We start from the raw sequence: 18,030 nt of genomic DNA, 5'->3' as shown, positions 1-18,030 counted from the left end.
ATCCTATAGTATTTTTCAAACATGCAGGTTTAAAAATAGAAATGCAATGCTATTAACGTCCATTTATGACAATACTCTCCTTTACTGCAGTGTTGATCTAAAATTATTCATGACATACTACCAAAATTTGGCCCTTCCTTTATCTTTTGCCTGGTATTTCTATGTTATGAAGTTTTAATTCATTGAATTTTTTCCCTCATCTGACTTGCAATTCCACTACAGTCAATAGGGTTGCACTGTTGTGAGAGCAAAATTTGGATCAGGATATAGATTTCAACACTGCTCTACTCAAAAATATAGTATTTCAGAGGTTTTACCGCAACTTCAAAGGTGGATCATCTTACAAGTGACTAGTGCTGGAGAGCAAACATCCTCCATCATCATAACCAATTTTTCAGCATCAGCACAAGCATTTGGAAGAATAACTTGGATTAAAATCATGATCTCTGTTTCTGGACACAAGTACTATAACGTAGACAAGTTGCTTCTACATGCTATTTAGATTTGCATATATAAATGAAGAATAAATATGTCATGAAATATGTCATGATATGTCATGAAGAATAAATATGTCATGAAATATGTCATGATAATTTAGAAGCTTTAGTAAAATCGGGATACTGTTACTGTCATGAAACACAAAGTGCTTTGAAATGGTTAACAACAATAACAAATAATTTTAAAAATCTATAATGATGTTGTGTTTTGCTTTTACACCTATCAATTTATTTCTTCTCTAAAACACACCTCTAAAAAAATATATTACTGCCTAAATAAGGAACTTGGAATTCTGCTTCTACAGATAGCCTTTTGATAATTTCCAAGAATTGAATAGTACTTTTTTCAAAATAGAGAATAAAATATAGAAGCTTCATTCTGTGGAGAATGAAATGAACTGAAATACACACAAAATGAAGGTATTTGAGGAAAACCTAGTTACTTTTGCAGGTGAACAAAACTTCTTTCCAAACTGGAAACCAAGAACCAAGTCTAAAGGAACACAGACAAAAAACACAAATGGTATTTCCTTGTGGTACACCAAAACAATTTTTTCTCAGTTTTAAAGATAGCGTAGTGATTCTGGTCATTGGTAGAATACAGATATATAGATAAAGCTTTTTATTCTCTTTCAGACAGACACAACTGTAGTTTGCCAATTTTTAGAATACAAGACAGCGTTTTGGAGATATACATTCAGGCAATGTATGTGTTTTTAAATACTGGTTTCTAAGCCAGTGAGAGTATTTGACACAAACTGTAAAAATGCTTATGCATATGTTTATTTCTTCACATGTGAATTGTTTCATTGGCTTTAATAAGATTATTCAGTGTGCAGTTGGGCATATGTGAAAATCACTACCTGAATCGAACTGGAACTGGAATATGGTTAAGCTTCCATCTGATATTTCAGGTCTATTCTCTTTACCAGATTTGCAATTGTTTGCTGTTCTCAACAAAAAAAGACATCACGTGGTAATGTGTGTAATTAGAAATGAGACTTACACAGCACACATATTTCTAGAGAGCTACAAATACATTGAGATATTATTGAAAAATGTATATAGTGCATAAAAACATTGCTCCAGAGATTTGAAACAACTCAAGCACACACATTCAAAATGAATTCACTAAAAATATCTTCAGTTTTAGCTAGAGTTCAAGGGAATATTAGAAAATACTAAGAAATCTTTGAAATATCTTGAGGTACAGAACAGAGAGAGGAAATATACAAGATAGTAACTAAAATACCAAACTGAAGTGAAGCACAGTTACTTCACTACAAGAAAACTTCTATGCCATGTATGCAAGATTCATGCCGATTTGGCCCAAAAGAGTCACATCTGGACAGAGGCAGGGCCCAAGCAAATAGTACCCTGTTACTAAATATAGCTCTAGTTCTGCTTTCTGTCACTGCTATGAACATCCAAGCACTGCATTAAAAGCACTGAGGAATTAAAGGCAGTTTCAAACCCATATTTTAAAAAAAATAAATGAATGCATGACTGTGCCTGTGCAGAAGGATGGGTTAGAAAGAAAGGAAGTTACACCTGAAGTCCTTTTTACACAAGTATCTGCATGAGAGAGAAGCAGAGACAAATTGGCAGCAGAAGAGGGAATTATTTTTTTTCCCCAGAGAGTGCTGCACTCCAGAGCTGGCTAATAGCTCAGGATATCAAATGTGGTATCTTTGCCTTCAGTCCCTATTATAAATTAAATTACCAGATGAGATCTTTGTGTTGTACAATGACATATTTTTGGAAGTGGGCATTGCTGATTATTTTAAAAGTAGATACAATCTCCCCACTGTACAGTGTAGTTATGGAATAACCTGCCATTACAAGGAGTTCAATTTTACCTTTATTCTCCATTGTTTTTTTTTTCCTGTGTGAAATATACATATTTATATCTGGACAAATCAAAACTAATTAATATTTATGGATGATCTTATTTTTCACAACAAAAGAGTCATACAAAACTCAAGTTTTAGGCTCCACAGTCTCTAGTGGCACTGAATTATAAACCTTTATTATGTGTTAGTAGGAAAATATTCCTTTTATGAGTTTGAAAAATATTTCAGTTTCTTTCAATACTCCCTAAATTGCAGCACTTGACTTACAGTCTCTGTCCTACTCATTACTGAGCATGCATTTCTACACTCACCTGTCAACTATATTAACCTCAGTCCATAAAGAAGGGTTCTGTTTTTGAATATCTTTATTAATTTCCATTTCTCTTATCTGAATTCCATAATTCTTCCAAATCTATAGCAGGTTGACAAACAGAATTTAATATAGAGGGCAGATTTCCCTCTCTTCTGCTGTGTGGACAGAAATACTGGAAGAGTCTCAACATCAGACACCTTAACATACATGTAGATTTTGTGTGAAGCCCCACTTTAGGGAACTACAATACAACTCTACTCCTCCTAGTTTTTCTGAATAGTTAACAAAGATTAACAGCCCAATTCAGGAACTTGTTTATCCCGGAGATGCTGCAGATCAAGACCTATTTCACTGTTCCAAAGGCCACATCTCTTCATTGGCTCACTTCTAGCTTGGGTTTCTCAGTGGGGAAGTAGGTGGGGTGAACCTGAATTTGGGTTCCCTAAATATCTATGTAAATTTAGATGCCTGAAGCAGTGGTGCATACTCTTTGATTATTGTATTTAAACAGATGATCAGTTTTGTAAGTTTAACCCAAGATTTTTCTACAGTTAAGAAACCTAACACTGGAGCCTTGAAGCTGACACTTCATTTCTTAGTTAAATGAAATCTAAACTTCTTGTTTCTATAATAAGATTTACCATATAGACAAAAAGGGAGCGACAACCACAGATTGCTAGGTTACTTTTGCAGTCTCAGAGGGACACATTGTTTCAGAGTTGCTTATTGGGAAAGGAACACAAATAGGACCTGGAAGCGCACCAAGTTTTAGAATAAATGAAGCAGATCAAAGATGAATTCTGGGGATACAAGTAGTTTGAAACAGCTATTATCTCAATGAAATACAGAAAATCATATATAAAATGGAGATGATGGAATGTTTCAGAACATATGAACGAACAATTAAACCTTGAGAATTAGGAAAACATTAACTAATGTCTTTCATTTGATGCAGTCTGACAAGAGCTTTCCACTGCACACACACACACACACACACAAAAAAAAAAAAAAAAGTATTGCAGTATTGCTTTTCCTAATAATTTATCATAACCTCATCAGCTTACCAGTATATGAAGCTATGGGCCCTTGAAGATGGGAGATGGAGTTTTTCACATCTCTATGATAAAATAATACACATTCTTAGATTTCAGGGGGTTCAAGAAATCAGATGAGTAGTTCTGCAAAATTATGTTAAGCGTAAGCCATTTTCTGAGGGTTAGAAAGCACATTCATGTATATCTATTTCATCTCAAAGGAAAGTAAAACTGAGAATGAATATAAAGAGGAGTGTAAATAGTAAAAAAAAAAAAAAAAAAAAAAAAAAAAAAAAGAGAGAGAGAAAATTACTAGTAAAAAACGTTATATTATGCAAGATTCTTAGAAGTTACCCATGAATTTGAGAAAAAAAAATAGCACTGAAGAGGGTGACTGAAAAAAAAAATAAATTGATAGGATGCAGTTAAAATTCACCAGCCTTGAGAATAAATCAGGATAATCATTACAACATAAAACTGGCTAACAAGAAGCATCTTTTAGATTTTGTCTCAATGTTTAGGTTATACAAGGTTTGAAAGTTATTAAGTTATGAAGAGTTGACCCTTGTGATTTAGTGCACCTCCACCTTCAGGACGTTGGTTTAAAAAGCCTATCAGAATAAAACTGAAAATTCTGCTGAAGAAGAAAGGAGGCCTGATATCACTTATGAAAACTGTCCAAAGTGATGATGAATGTGGCTTTCTGCAAAATTGTCTTGCTACAGAGAGAGCCACTTTCTTGGCTCTAAGTGCTATTACAGAATCTTTAAAGACTCACAGAAATAATTAAATGTACCAAAACAATCCAAACAACTTATATCATTCATATGAAAAACTGTCAGCGTATATATGTCAACATATTAAATGATACACAGTTTAATATTAAAAAAGGGTTCACTTTGTTTTTCAAAACTTAAAAAACAAAAATCAAAACTTAAAAAAAAAACCACAACTTAAAGCATAATTTTAAAACATTTTTAAAATAGTACCCGTAATTTTGTCAGTAGACTGACAAAAAAAAACTCTGAAATTATTGAATTAACAGGACTATTTTTAAATTGTTATTGAATCTTTATTAAATATAAATGAGAATTTTTAATCTCAGACAAAAATAGAAAGAAAAACTTTTAAGTACAACTCAAGATTAAAAAGTTAAAGTTAAAAAGTTAAACTAATATTATTCAATTGTATTCTTTTACCATATACAATGGAGAAAATGTTGGCAATTGTTTTTCTCAGATAAACATTTTGTTTTCACTTGACAGAAATGAGTTTTCCAAGACACTGTTTCAGTTTTCTTTCAAGACAAATCAAGTTTTTATAACTCTAACATAAAGGAACTCAATTAAAAATTGAAAAAGCAGGACATTTTCACTTTTCCAAATCATAAATAACAAATCAAGTAAGAGAAGCTGAGCTCTACCAGTTACTTTTTGATTTTTTTTTGGTACAGAAAACACCAAAGGTGTCCATGCAGGAAGAAACCTAATTCTCAATTCAAACTCTTATTTATTTATTTATATATTTCAGAAATCAGTAGTTTCATTTATAACATCTTTCTGTAAAGAAAAAATCCTTTTGTACCTTTCCATACATTAATATATGCAGGTGGCATTGAAAATCTGTCCCAATATGATGACTAACAAGTCATCATATGTTCACTTTGTAATTGTGGCTAATAATTCTCTTGTATAAGACATCTTTTAGTTGTGCATTAAAATATTTGTTATGTATTCAAACTACTTAAGGTAGTTTTATTTCAATTAAATAAATTAAATGATGTTTATTCTGAAGTTGGGTGGAATTCTGATTTGCATTCAAACTGCAGGTTGATCTGAATAAGTTTAACTTTAAATTTTTATCAAGTAAAAAATCCAGTTTCCCTAGATCTAACAAAATATGAACTGAGATTCAGAAGCTGCTGAAGTCCATAAAATTACCTTAAAAGACTTCCCCAAATACTCATTTTTCGGATGCCGTTCAGGACAAATCCATGTTTAATGATTAAACTGTCAATGACAATGAAGGTTTCTAAAGAAAAACAATTTTAAAATGGTAATAAACACAAACAAAGCAAGCAAGCAAGCAAGCAAACAAACAAACAAACAAAAAAGATAAAAACTTTATCTTCTGGTAGTTTAAATGGGTAGTTTAAATTATGGTTAAAATGATGATTAAAATCACATGGTCTTAAACCAGGCAACTCTGGGAAGCAGAAAGGCTTGGATTAATTCTAACAAGTTCATAGGCACTCATAGGCCAGACCCAGCATACTCTGAACTGTCTAGGACACGTTTCTCTGTTAGCTTGATTTTTAGTCTCTTGACTCTTGGGCTGTCAAAACAGGCCTTAAGAGCAAAGTGAGTGAGTCTAGAATTGTAAAACAGGGAAATTTATATCCACATTCATTCAAAAAATTTAAATTACATCCTTATATGCGTTATCTCTGAATTTGAATTATTTAAATATGTTTTAGCTTATAATGACATTGTTAATAACTGATCAGTCAGGAGAGAGGCTAAACAGGAAACACAACTAAAAGGAGCATGCATTAATAAGTTAGTTACCCACTGTTATAGTAACTTACACCTTCTTCTGGCTCTTTGGTATGTAAATTAAATGACTGAAACCAATTTACATACATACGTATACATCAGAAAGCGAGTGGATATCTAGATTGGCTGAACTTACAAATTCCAATTTCTTGGCAAGTTAGGTATCTCATCTTAGATCTCCTTATCCATTTATACATTAGGAAATGTGGATAAACCCATTATAGAACAGACACAGACCCAATCAGATCAAAAGCAGATCAGTATGCAAGGGTGATAAGACTAATGAAAACATTGTTTCGAATGGGATACCTTAAACTCAGTGGGAACCAACTAGGACTTTGGAGCATGGAACAAAGTAAAAAGAAATAAGTCCAAACGCACAGGGTTTATGTCCACTTACAAATTGTGGGGAGCAGACATTTCTCAGAAGTTAAGAAAAGGCTAAGTTAATGGCCTGGGGGTAGTTTTGACTTTGAGCCAATGCAACTAGGGTTCTGCAAATGATTATGGCTGTCCTGCCCAGAAGACCACCAGAATGTTCTACAGAGCTGTGCTCTTCCAAGTAGATCATGTCCAACTGGCCAAGGTTTAATTTTGCAATTTAATAATGATATTAAACATTTGTCCAGATCTCAACATATGCCTGCAGAAGGAATGGGATGGTATGTTAAATACATAAAGACTAGCCAGTATTACCCTCCATGCTCTCATCTATTGAATGCATCTGGGAGAAGCTGGACAGAACATGAAAATAAATCCACAAGTCAGTGAAACATTTCTCATTGAAAAATCTCATTGAAAGCTAAAAATGATTTGGATCAGTAGACAACTTTGCAAACACGTGGGTGTGTTTGCACACCCACCCTCAAAAACAGATTTCCTAACATCTGCCAGGCCACCATGCCAGAAGTGAATTTTCTCTCTTCTGACTGGATAGTAATACATGTATTTTTACTCATAGCTGTTGAACAAAATATTCTACATAAGCTTTGAATAATGAATCATTTGAACACATCCAAGTGTGTCTGTGTGTGAGAAATAGTGACTCTTCTTTGAATGTTTCCAGCCTGTGTTATAATATTCAACTCAATCCAGAGCCTACAGCAGTTACTTGGAAGACTCCTCTGTGCATCAGTACACTTCGGATCAGCTCCTGGAGAACAAGTCCAAATTTAAGTTGGATTGCAATGTAGAGATATATGTAGGAATCCAACTAATGCAGGTCAGTAAACCTGACTGCTAATACACAGTGGAACATTTTGCTCTGCCACAGATTGTCCGGCATTTTAATAGAACACAGTGACAACAAGGGCTGACTGGCCAGCACCAGGGAATTTACAACACTGAGCTCAGTTGCTCAAAACCAACTGACACGTGTCCCTCTAGTAAGGCATGAGGTATTCAGTTCAAAGGTACATGAGGATCCCAAATGGATACGATCTGTGTTAGCATTGTGGGTCATGTCACTTTTCCGGAATTGAGGTAGGGACATGCAAATAAGTTTGGATAAAATCACCTCGCTCCAGTCAGGCTTATCAGGTCAGCACAGGCTACCCTTGGTTCTACAGAAGGCAAAAGCAAAGCTGAGAGGAACCTGTCGAGTGAGGGTGGGGAAAGGAACCAGGTCCTGTGAAAGTCTGAACCAAGACAGTTACAGAAGGACTGAAAACTAAGGGGAATTTCATTGCCTAGTAGCATGGGAGAAATGTATACCAGAAAGTAGGACATGCTCTGCAAGTACTTGTATGTCCTGTGATGTGCTTGGGAGATCACACCATGCTCAATAAGCTTCTCAGATAGGATCCCAGTTAAAGAATTTTTTTTTACTGCCAAGAACTCATCTTCATTTTCTAACCCAACCTCAGGCAACAAGATACTAAGCTTGTGCATGATACTAAGCTTGTGCACAAATCAGGATATTAATTTCTGTGAAAGGCAAGAAGGGAAGCACCAACATCTTTTGTTTTGGTATTAGAGCTAATTATGTCCTTACTGCAGCAAATGGTGCTGGGGCATTTGCAAGTCTTTTCTTAAGAACATAAGGAGATCTGTTCAATATGACAGAAAGTGCAGTGAGACCAACATCCCACCTTCAGCAAATGCTAATAGGGAAACAGTCAAGAAAATGTGTAAGAACAGGGAAATCACATAGTGATACTTTCCCAAAGAACTATCTAATCCTCCAGCAATTGTTGGACTAACCAAGGGAATGTTGGCTAACAGTGGGATCTCTACAAATTAACTGATTTATTTTCAACAAGTAACTTTTTTCCATGATGACATCTAACCCTATTTTCAACATTCCATTTCTTGTTTCCTACCTTCTAAGAAGAATTTTATCCATATAAGAACCTGTACTACCAAGCCTGTTAACTGTTCTCAAAAGTATTCCATGAAAAAGACTACTGAGTGCCTTTTGGAAAGGCATGAAGAACTGATCAGCTAGATCTCCATCTCCTAAGAGAATTTCAAAACAAGTGAGGCATTTCAATTCTTTAGTATTATTGCTTACTATTCACAGAATCATCTAGGCTGGAAGAGACCTCCAAGATCATCGAGTCCAACCTCTGACCTAACACTAACAAGTCCTCCACTAAACCATATCACTAAGCTCTACATCTAAATGTCTTTTAAAGACCTCCAGGGATGGTGACTCAACCACTTCCCTGGGCAGCCTGTTCCAATGTCTAACAACCCTTTTGGTAAATAAGTTTTTCCTAATATCCAACCTAAATCTCCCCTGGCACAACTTTAGCCCATTCCCCCTTGTCCTGTCACCAGGTACGTGGGAGAACAGACCAACCCCCACCTCGCTACAGCCCCCTTTAAGGTATCTATAAAGAGCAATAAGGTCACCCCTGAGCCTCCTTTTCTCCAGGCTGAACAAGCCCAGCTCCCTCAGCCGCTCCTCGTAGGACTTGTTCTCCAGGCCCCTCATCAGCTTCATCGCCCTTCTCTGCACCCGCTCAAGCACCTCGATGTCCTTCTTGTAGTGAGGGGCCCAAAACTGAACACAGTACTCGAGGTGCGGCCTCACCAGAGCTGAGTACAGGGGGACGATCACCTCCCTAGCCCTGCTGGTCACACTGTTCCTGATACAAGCCAGGATGCCGTTGGCCTTCTTGGCCACCTGAGCACACTGCTGGCTCATATTCAGCCGACTATCCACCATCACTCCCAGGTCCTTCTCTGCCTGGCAGCTTTCCAACCACTCATCTCCCAACCTGTAGCACTGCTTGGGGTTGTTGTGCCCCAGGTGCAGGACCCGGCACTTGGCCTTGTTAAACTTCATACAGCTGGCCTCAGCCCATCAGTCCAGCCTTTCCAGATCCTCCTGCAGAGCCTTCCTAGCCTTGAGCAGATCAGCACATGCACCCAACTTGGTGTCATCTGCAAACTTACTGAGCGTGCACTCGATCCCCTCATCCAGATCATTGATAAAGATATTAAAGAGGACTGGCCCCAGTACTGAGCCCTGGGGGACGCCACCAGTGACTGGCCTCCAGCTGGATTTGACTCCATTTGACAACTCTTTGGGCCCGGCTATCCAGCCAGTTTTTAAGCCCAACGAATATGCCAGTCCAAGCCATGAGCAAACGGTTTCTTGAGGAGAATGTTGTGGGGAATGGTGTCAAAGGCCTTACTGAAGTCAAGGTAGACCACATCCACAGCCTCTCATCCACCCTATTGCATAAGAGAGGAATTGGTGGGATAAAAGCCTTATTGGATTAAAAGGTCATCTTGAATTGTGAATTAGAGTATCTAAAACAGATGCTATATGTCACATACATTGAAAAACAGGTAACACTATGATATAGTGAATTTCAGTCTGCTTATTTTAGTAAAAGCATAGAAAGGAAAGGCTTCAGGAATCTGTCATGCTCCAAGCTTTGGTGATTATTTCTCAGAATCTTTACATCTCACTTTTAAGTGAGCCAGAGAATTCTTCTGGGCTGAGATGTTTCTTGCTGTAAATAACCCTTTACCAAAAAAAAAAAAAAAGCAAAAAACAGTGATTCGTATTGTATACTATACTTATTTATAACTTTTTTGAGTTATACAATTATCATGTACAATACTTATAATTATTCATATCATGTAGCATAAGCACCACAGAACAAATGATGCAGGTACCACTGTATTACAAAAACAATAATGACCATTAAAAATCCATGAAAAGTTGATAAAGAGTGAAAAGCGCCCTTTCCAAAATCCTCAGTACCTGAGAACAGTTATGAGGCATACACAAGAAAGTCACTGGGATGTGAACAATTCCCATTACAAATAATTCTCAGCTGTGCTAAAACTGATAGTGAATCATGATTTTGAGGCATATCTGCTCTTATCACTGTTTGTTACAAACAACTGTTTGTTACAATGCCCTTATGTACATAATGCCTTAAGTTGGACCTTATAAGGTCCAACTACTGTAACAATATGTTTGTCTGTGTTTGGGAGGGAAGAAGAAACAGAATCCCTTCCTGTTAAATAACTAGAAGCATATAGAACTTAATACAAATCCCTTTATTCTTTCTAGGAAATCCACAACTACCTGTGCATTTTTGTAGGAAAGAAAGCTTACAGAAAGGTGTCACAGGAACTGCTACCTTCTCCAGTCACCACTGCCAATAAAGCTGCCAAATGCTTGTGAGAGGTGTTGTATGCCACTGAAGAACATGAAAGCTACCAGAACTACAGCATTTCAGCTTGACAAGGGGCACAACATTGATGGAGCACCAGAGCTTAAATTTGAGCTCTGCTAAAACAGATGACAAATTCTTATCAAGTTCACCAGAGTTCAAGTTCATCTTTCTTTGAAGGCCTTTTTGTTTTCTATACCTTTTATTTCTACCTCTGGTACCAATGATTTGCTTTCAACACCTAAAGGCCACAAAGTACTGTCATGCCTCTTCACTAGCACATCCAGACTGAGCTGGGAAGAGATATTCTTCTGAAAATAACCTTGAATCTAACTCAAAATGGCTACAGAAGAAGGAATTTCTTCAAACTAGAGAGGAGTCTGTTCACATCCTTACTCATTCTCACATTTAACGAGGCTCAAGCATGGGCTGTGCCATCAGGTGAGCAGGCTAATGGTAGCCTACAAAAAATGCATTCAGGAGCTTAAGTATGTGGAAGGTTGTTACTGATACTACTCAGTATCAACAGCTCTTGTTCTATCTTTGGTTTTATTATTCTTTCTGAAGTAAAATGATTTTTCAACTTGAAAGCAAGGACAAAAAAGGAAAAGCAAATAATCATGGAATGATGGATAAAATAAATGACTGTTCCTTCGAAAGGAATTCATATGGCAGGTAACATGCACAGACCAGAAGACCAAAGAAATAATCATTCTGTAAGTAGTGAATAATCACCTTCAGCTCTATGGAGCTAGTTTGCATTTAGCAAGTGAGAGCACAGTGGTATTCTGCTCGCTGATGGAGATAAAGGCAGAAACGTTCACTCCACATGTAAGATGATCATGACAAGGCTCAGAGTGTTTGTGGCTGGCACTCACAAGGATCATTTCTCATATGCCAGCCATGCTTCCTAGGTAGAATTATATTATGGCCAAATCACAAAAGTCTCTATGAACAGCATTCATAATACAAATTACACTAACGTAATCCACATGAAAATTGACATTACAGCAGAACAAGGGAAAAGCTGCATGTGTGGAAGCACATATATGCATATAAATATAGGTGTGATTGCACAGATGAGCCAAAGAATGGCACAATTTATACAGTCTTAATAAATTTAAACCTACAGTACTTATCTATAAAGTATGTTTCCAAAAATTAACTTTACTATTGTTAGATATGAAAACAAAAGTAGAAGTCAACTTCTGAAATAATGAAGGTCACTGGTTATATAATGACTGAATCAAATTAAATATTTAAACATTAACGCTTACTCCTAGTATAGGGATGAATATTCTGCCTTTAAGCTTAAAGAGGAAACCAAACTCAACACAACAGAGTGACAGTGCAAAAAACAACCAAAAACAAACAAACAAAAAACCACACCACAACTTCACAAAAAGCACTGCTCTTCTAAAGTAGGTCCTTTCTCAGAAACAGAGCAGACAAAGCTTCCATTTATTATTTATGGTGCCTTGTGCCCATGTCAGCTCCTTATTAATAATTAAAATTAATCTCATTAAGGCAGATTTCATTACAGGATAATTTAATTAAATGATGAATTGGCTCCCAGATGTCACCATTTGTGCCATCTTTTAAAATATGCTGATGCTGACACAGATTTACAAGGTTTTAGTTCTAACTTGAGAAGTGATATTATTTAACTGTTTTCTACTTTTTTCTTTTTTCTTTCCTCTTCCCAGGCAGGGCATGCAACCTGAAGTATAATTCAGATAAGGTGGGATAGACATTTCCAAGTATAATGAAAGAAGTATATATATGTTGATGTGTGGCATGAGGAAGAATGAGGTCAGCTTTGAATCTGGTAAAAAGAACTCTTAATACTTGTGAGGATTTAAGAGTATTTTAAGTGGCTTCTTCTCTGAATCATGAAGCAGCTGTGACAGCCACAAAATATTTCAGATTGGTATACAGAAAATTAATTTGAATTTCCAAATTCAGTGTCTAAAAGAACAGGCCACTGAGAGAGAGCTAATAAAGTTGTTTTGTAAGAAATAGACTAAACATAACAATGAGCAGATAGGAAGCCAAGTAGTGGCATAAAAATTCTGTGACAAAAGGGTTCAGAACAGTAGAAAGATGTTTTCTCTAATATTTCTCCAGTGTGCTATATCTCATAATGACAGGTTACATTCCACAAAGCCTCCCAGAACTTTTAAAAAGACTTCAGTGTAAAGAAAAATGAAAGAAGTATGAAACTGAATTATAAGAATATACTATGTCAATGGGCGCATTTGTGGGCTAATGGTGTTATTTTTAGGCAACTATATTTGCCTGCTCTTGAACTGCTGCATACTACTGTTTTCACAAACACAGTTTAACAAAAGCACAACATACATTGAATTTCATGGTCACCAAAAAATACTTGAATGTATCAGGCAGAGAGAACAATGCATAGCCAGTCTCCACTTCAAGCAGTATTCTATTCACACCATAGATTGTTCCCAACAAAAATGCAAGTTCTCCTTCAGCATTGAAAAGTTTTATACAGATACTTTTGATTAAAATCATACAAAACTGCCCAGGATACTTTGAATATTGAAGCTGCACCTCCATCAGGTGGCCCTTACCCATTCAAACCATCTGAACTCTGCCACAGGACTGTTAACAAAGCCCTATGTAGAACATCATAGCTTCTGTTTCTGTTTGGCAGCAATTGAGGTTACAGCTTGCGTAGCACTCACTTGTGAATGATAAATCTGGTGGTTGTTTTGATCACCAGATAATCTTACTGAACAGCTAACAGTGTTACTAAAGCTGTAAGCAATGAAGTACAAAGGGCTAAAGCTAAAAGAACAAATCTAGGTATTTAGAACTAAGGAGAAGTGTGAACCCTAATTTACTTATGGGGCTCACATATGCTACATGGAGGGAAAAAGGCAGTCGGTATGCTGTAATATTCTGCCCCAGGAGAAACACAGAGCAGGTGGAACAGGCTTGATTGTTAATCACAGAATCACAGAATTTCTAGGTTGGAAGAGACCTCAAGATCATCGAATCCAACCTCTGACCTAACGCTAACAGTCCCCACTAAACCATATCACTAAGCTCTACATCTAAACATCTTTTAAAGACTTCCAGGGATGGTGACTCCACCACTTCCCTGGGCAGCCTGTTCCAATGCCTAACAACCCTTTCGGTAAAGACCTAAACATCCAACCTAAAACTCCCCTGGTGCAACTTAAGCCCATTCCCCCTCGTCCTGTCACCAGGTACGTGGGAGAACAGACCAACCCCCACCTCGCTACAGCCCCCTTTAAGGTATCTATAAAGAGCAATAAGGTCACCCCTGAGCCTCCTTTACTCCAGGCTGAACAAGCCCAGCTCCCTCAGCCGCTCCTCGTAGGACTTGTTCTCCAGGCCCCTCATCAGCTTCATCGCCCTTCTCTGCACCCGCTCAAGCACCTCGATGTCCTTCTTGTAGTGAGGGGCCCAAAACTGAACACAGTACTCGAGGTGCGGCCTCACCAGAGCCGAGTACAGGGGGACGATCACCTCCCTAGCCCTGCTGGTCACACTGTTTCTTATGCAAGCCAGGATGCCGTTGGCCTTCTTGGCCACCTGAGCACACTGCTGGCTCATATTCAGCCGACAAGCTGCTATTTACCCGTTAGATCAATGATCCACCTTGCTGTGGTGTTGGATTCTCAACTAGGAGCCACTTGGCCCAGTTTGCAAGACCAGACCTTTTTTTGGGAGGGTGTTCTCCAACATCAGATTAAAAGGATGGCCTGCAATAGATACATTCATATTTAATGAATACGAAGTCTCGTGTCTGTCTGATATGCAGCAAGAAATTCTCCTTCCCAAAACAAGGGAGAATGCAAAAACAAAACAAAACAACAAGCATTCAGACACACATACAGACATGCACCTCCTTCATCACCCCCCAAATGCCTTAGAACCATATACCCCATAAGATCATACAAAATTTTGCTGGTAGAAACTTAGTGCTGAGGACAATACGCAAAAGCGATAGAGGTAGCTAAAGTGGGGCTGGAGCATATGTCAACAACTAAAATAGCACTCAAAACATCCACTCATTAGCTGTGTTGTAGCTCTGCTTCTGCACAAAACCAGAAGAGTTGCATATGGAAAAACCAACAGCTCATCTCTTGTTTTATCTCCATTATCACTTTTTTTAAGCTTTAATGACCTGGAAATTATCCGTGTCTCAAAGTTATTATTCTTCTAAATTTAGCTATGGAGAAAGCCAAGGAAACAGCAACACCTGGCTATGCACAAGATGATGCTGATTGCCATTATTATCCTCAAATAATTGTCTGGAAGAGATGGAGCTCTCATTTTGCACCATAGCCTAAGATCTAGGTTTAACCGCAGTACTAAAGACGGACATTCACATTCTTCTTACAGACAGAGGCACAGAAGCAGGTTATTTTTAAGGGTCAATCTGTCTCACTGAAAAACAGTGTCTAAAAACAGTGTCTAAAGCGAGTCAGACTAATGGCCCTAAAATCTCTACCCTGACTCTAAAAAGGAAGGGCAGAGTGACTATCTAAGAAGCCAACAACTTTACTGTAGATATCTAAAATTAGGTGAGATGAACCCCACTATGACAACAGCACTCACCTAATGGTCAGTTTCAAAGCAACAAAAACATCAGATTTTGCTTTCCTTCTTGCAGTGGTTTGTCTTTATAACTTAACTTTATCTTTGTATTCAGTTCCTTGTAATGTGAAAGCTAGGCTTAAATAATACAGGTATTTGGAAATGTAATTATTCCATTAAAAAAAAAAAGTGTACTTTCCCTCATGCATCTTCTCATTGCTCACTTCTTTAACTATGTTTTCTTTCCATTTCTGTCTTCATTTAAGGTATATAATCTTCAAAATATGTATCTTTGAAAAAAGCTTTTAACTATTTTAAGTCTGCCAAATTTCAAAAACTGCTTCTAATTTTTGGCATATAGAGTAACTTCTTCCACTTGTGAGTGGAAAGTTGCACTTAAAATCATCAATACCAGACATTAGTTGGGACCAGGACTTGACAACCACTCCTGTAAGAATCCTGGAATAGTGCACATTTGGTATTTTTGCAAATATCAATGATTCTGTTTTGATACTTGTATTGTAATGGTGAAAGTGATAATTTTCCTGTGCATTTTAGGAAACTATATACATATATAAACAAACACCTATCTTTTTCTATATATCTGTTCTAACCCTGTTTTAGCATCTGCAAAATTATTGTCAGTCCTTTAACACCATATGTCTAGCCTCTCATCAAAAAAATACTGTCTGAAACGTAAAAGACAAAAAACCCCTGTCACTTGTCAGTTTCATGGTTCCACTGCATGTTGTAACAACTTCTCTTCCTAAACCTCTATCTTCATTATTCTGAACCACTGTTTTCATTTACATTAGTTAAGTAATGTCACAGCTCATCATCAAAAGAAGCTATGCTGCAATGTGTTGAGGACTGCCATCATTTAGATATGGGCCACATACACTCTAAGAGATTATTTGACTGTTACCCTATTTCAGTGCATATGAGCTACTTGCTATCACAGAACTGATTTAGCAGCAGTGCTGTTTATAAACATATACAGGAAGAAACTTAACTCCTGTCTCCAACATCCCCACCTGCCTCTGATCCCTCCTCTCTACCAGACTGGAGAGAAGGTTGGAAGAGAGCAAGGAAAAGATATCTCCTTCAAGAGCTGCTTTCTTCTGCTTCCACATCTGTGTGGATTAGCTGGAGAATTATAGTCAAAGAGCAAACTATTTTATAATCTTAAAAGAGATTTGGGCTATGCTGGCAAAAATGTCATGCTGTAATTCAAACTTTGAATATCATATAGAAGCTACACTTACATTCTTTCACTGCTTTTCTATCTCGATCAGTAACTTTGGGGAAACTGCAGGCTCCAAATAACATACTGAAAACTCATGTTACTTTAATGCTCTTAGGGAAATTTTCCAAAAGGCAAGCCTCTAGACTTAAAATCCATCCTCAGAATACCTACGGTCTTTGGAAGCAATCAGCTTTTGAGCAACATAATTGTACCTCACCACCAAAATTTGAACCTCTCTGCTGAAAAAAACTACCACCAAAATGACAAAAATTCAGATATGTTCTTATTTGCTGGAGCTCTATGGCTGTATTCCTCTTAAAAATTTGCAGGGGGCTGGGGAGCAAGACCTTTTAATCGTTCTTCTGTTTTTTTTTTATATTTTTATTGACAATTTTATTAGTAGTTTTATAGCAACAACATAGCATAATTTGGGGGGTTTCCCCCACTTTTATCTGCTGGTTCAAGCTGATGCTTAGTGACTCCTGTTCCGTCTTTCTCTACCTTTTCACTAATCACACTTGGCTGGGCTCAGCATGATTCTAACCTGTTAACTAGCAAGGATACCACTTGTGTACTCTCACTTTGTACCATGGCATGGTTGCAGGCATGCCCAGTTTTACCCTAAGGTAACTTTTCAATAAAAAATACAGTTCCAAGGAGGGGGGGAGGGAGGGAGGGGGGGATAAAAAGGAAGGGAGGGAGGGAAGGAAGGGAGGAAGGGAGGGAAGAAGGGAGGAAGGGCAAAACAAAACTGACATTCTTGGTTGACACCAAACCTAGACAGAAAATCTTGTATCAAGTGCTTGAAAGTAAGGATGATAGGAAAATATAAAATATACAGATAAGTGATTTGTACATCTTGTTTCCTTTAACATAATTTTCTAGTAAGCAGAGGAAATGTTTTCTTCTCTTTCCTAAAGAAGCCTTCAGCAAAGTTCTTATGTACCTCCTAAACCACACACTCTGTGGCATCCCTCAGACATAGCAGGGTAAAGAAACAGCAGTGTTTTCTATAGTTGGGTGCTTAGCACTAGGTCTTCCTGTTTTACAGAGTTTTAACACTGTTGCCTTACACTAAGCTGAGAAGATATAACAAGGCATTATCATGGTATTTTATAAATCATAAACTTGTGAAGTTACCTTAAACACAGTGGTGCTTACCTTCCAATTTAACTGCCCTACAGAGAGGGGAAAATGCATTAATCCTATTGATTTCAGACTACTCATAGCAGTGATGTTTTTTGCCTGCTATCTCTAGAACTGCTGGTAGCTCAAGAGAGCTGCAATTACTAATTTAGT

At 37.2% G+C, this 18,030-nt stretch overlaps 1 protein-coding gene across 12 annotated transcripts in view; it reads right to left on the bottom strand.

The window, feature by feature from the left end:
- Positions 1–18,030, bottom strand: part of EYA4 (EYA transcriptional coactivator and phosphatase 4) — a 157,141-nt gene that overhangs the window by 99,235 nt on the left and 39,876 nt on the right. The gene's annotated exons all lie outside the window — the stretch shown is intronic.

This window comes from Aythya ferina, assembly GCF_964211825.1.
Source record: "Aythya ferina genome assembly, chromosome: 3".
NCBI lineage: Eukaryota > Metazoa > Chordata > Aves > Anseriformes > Anatidae > Aythya > Aythya ferina.
Note: the sequence above shows the minus strand (reverse complement) of the source record. Positions and strands in the feature narration are given on the sequence as shown.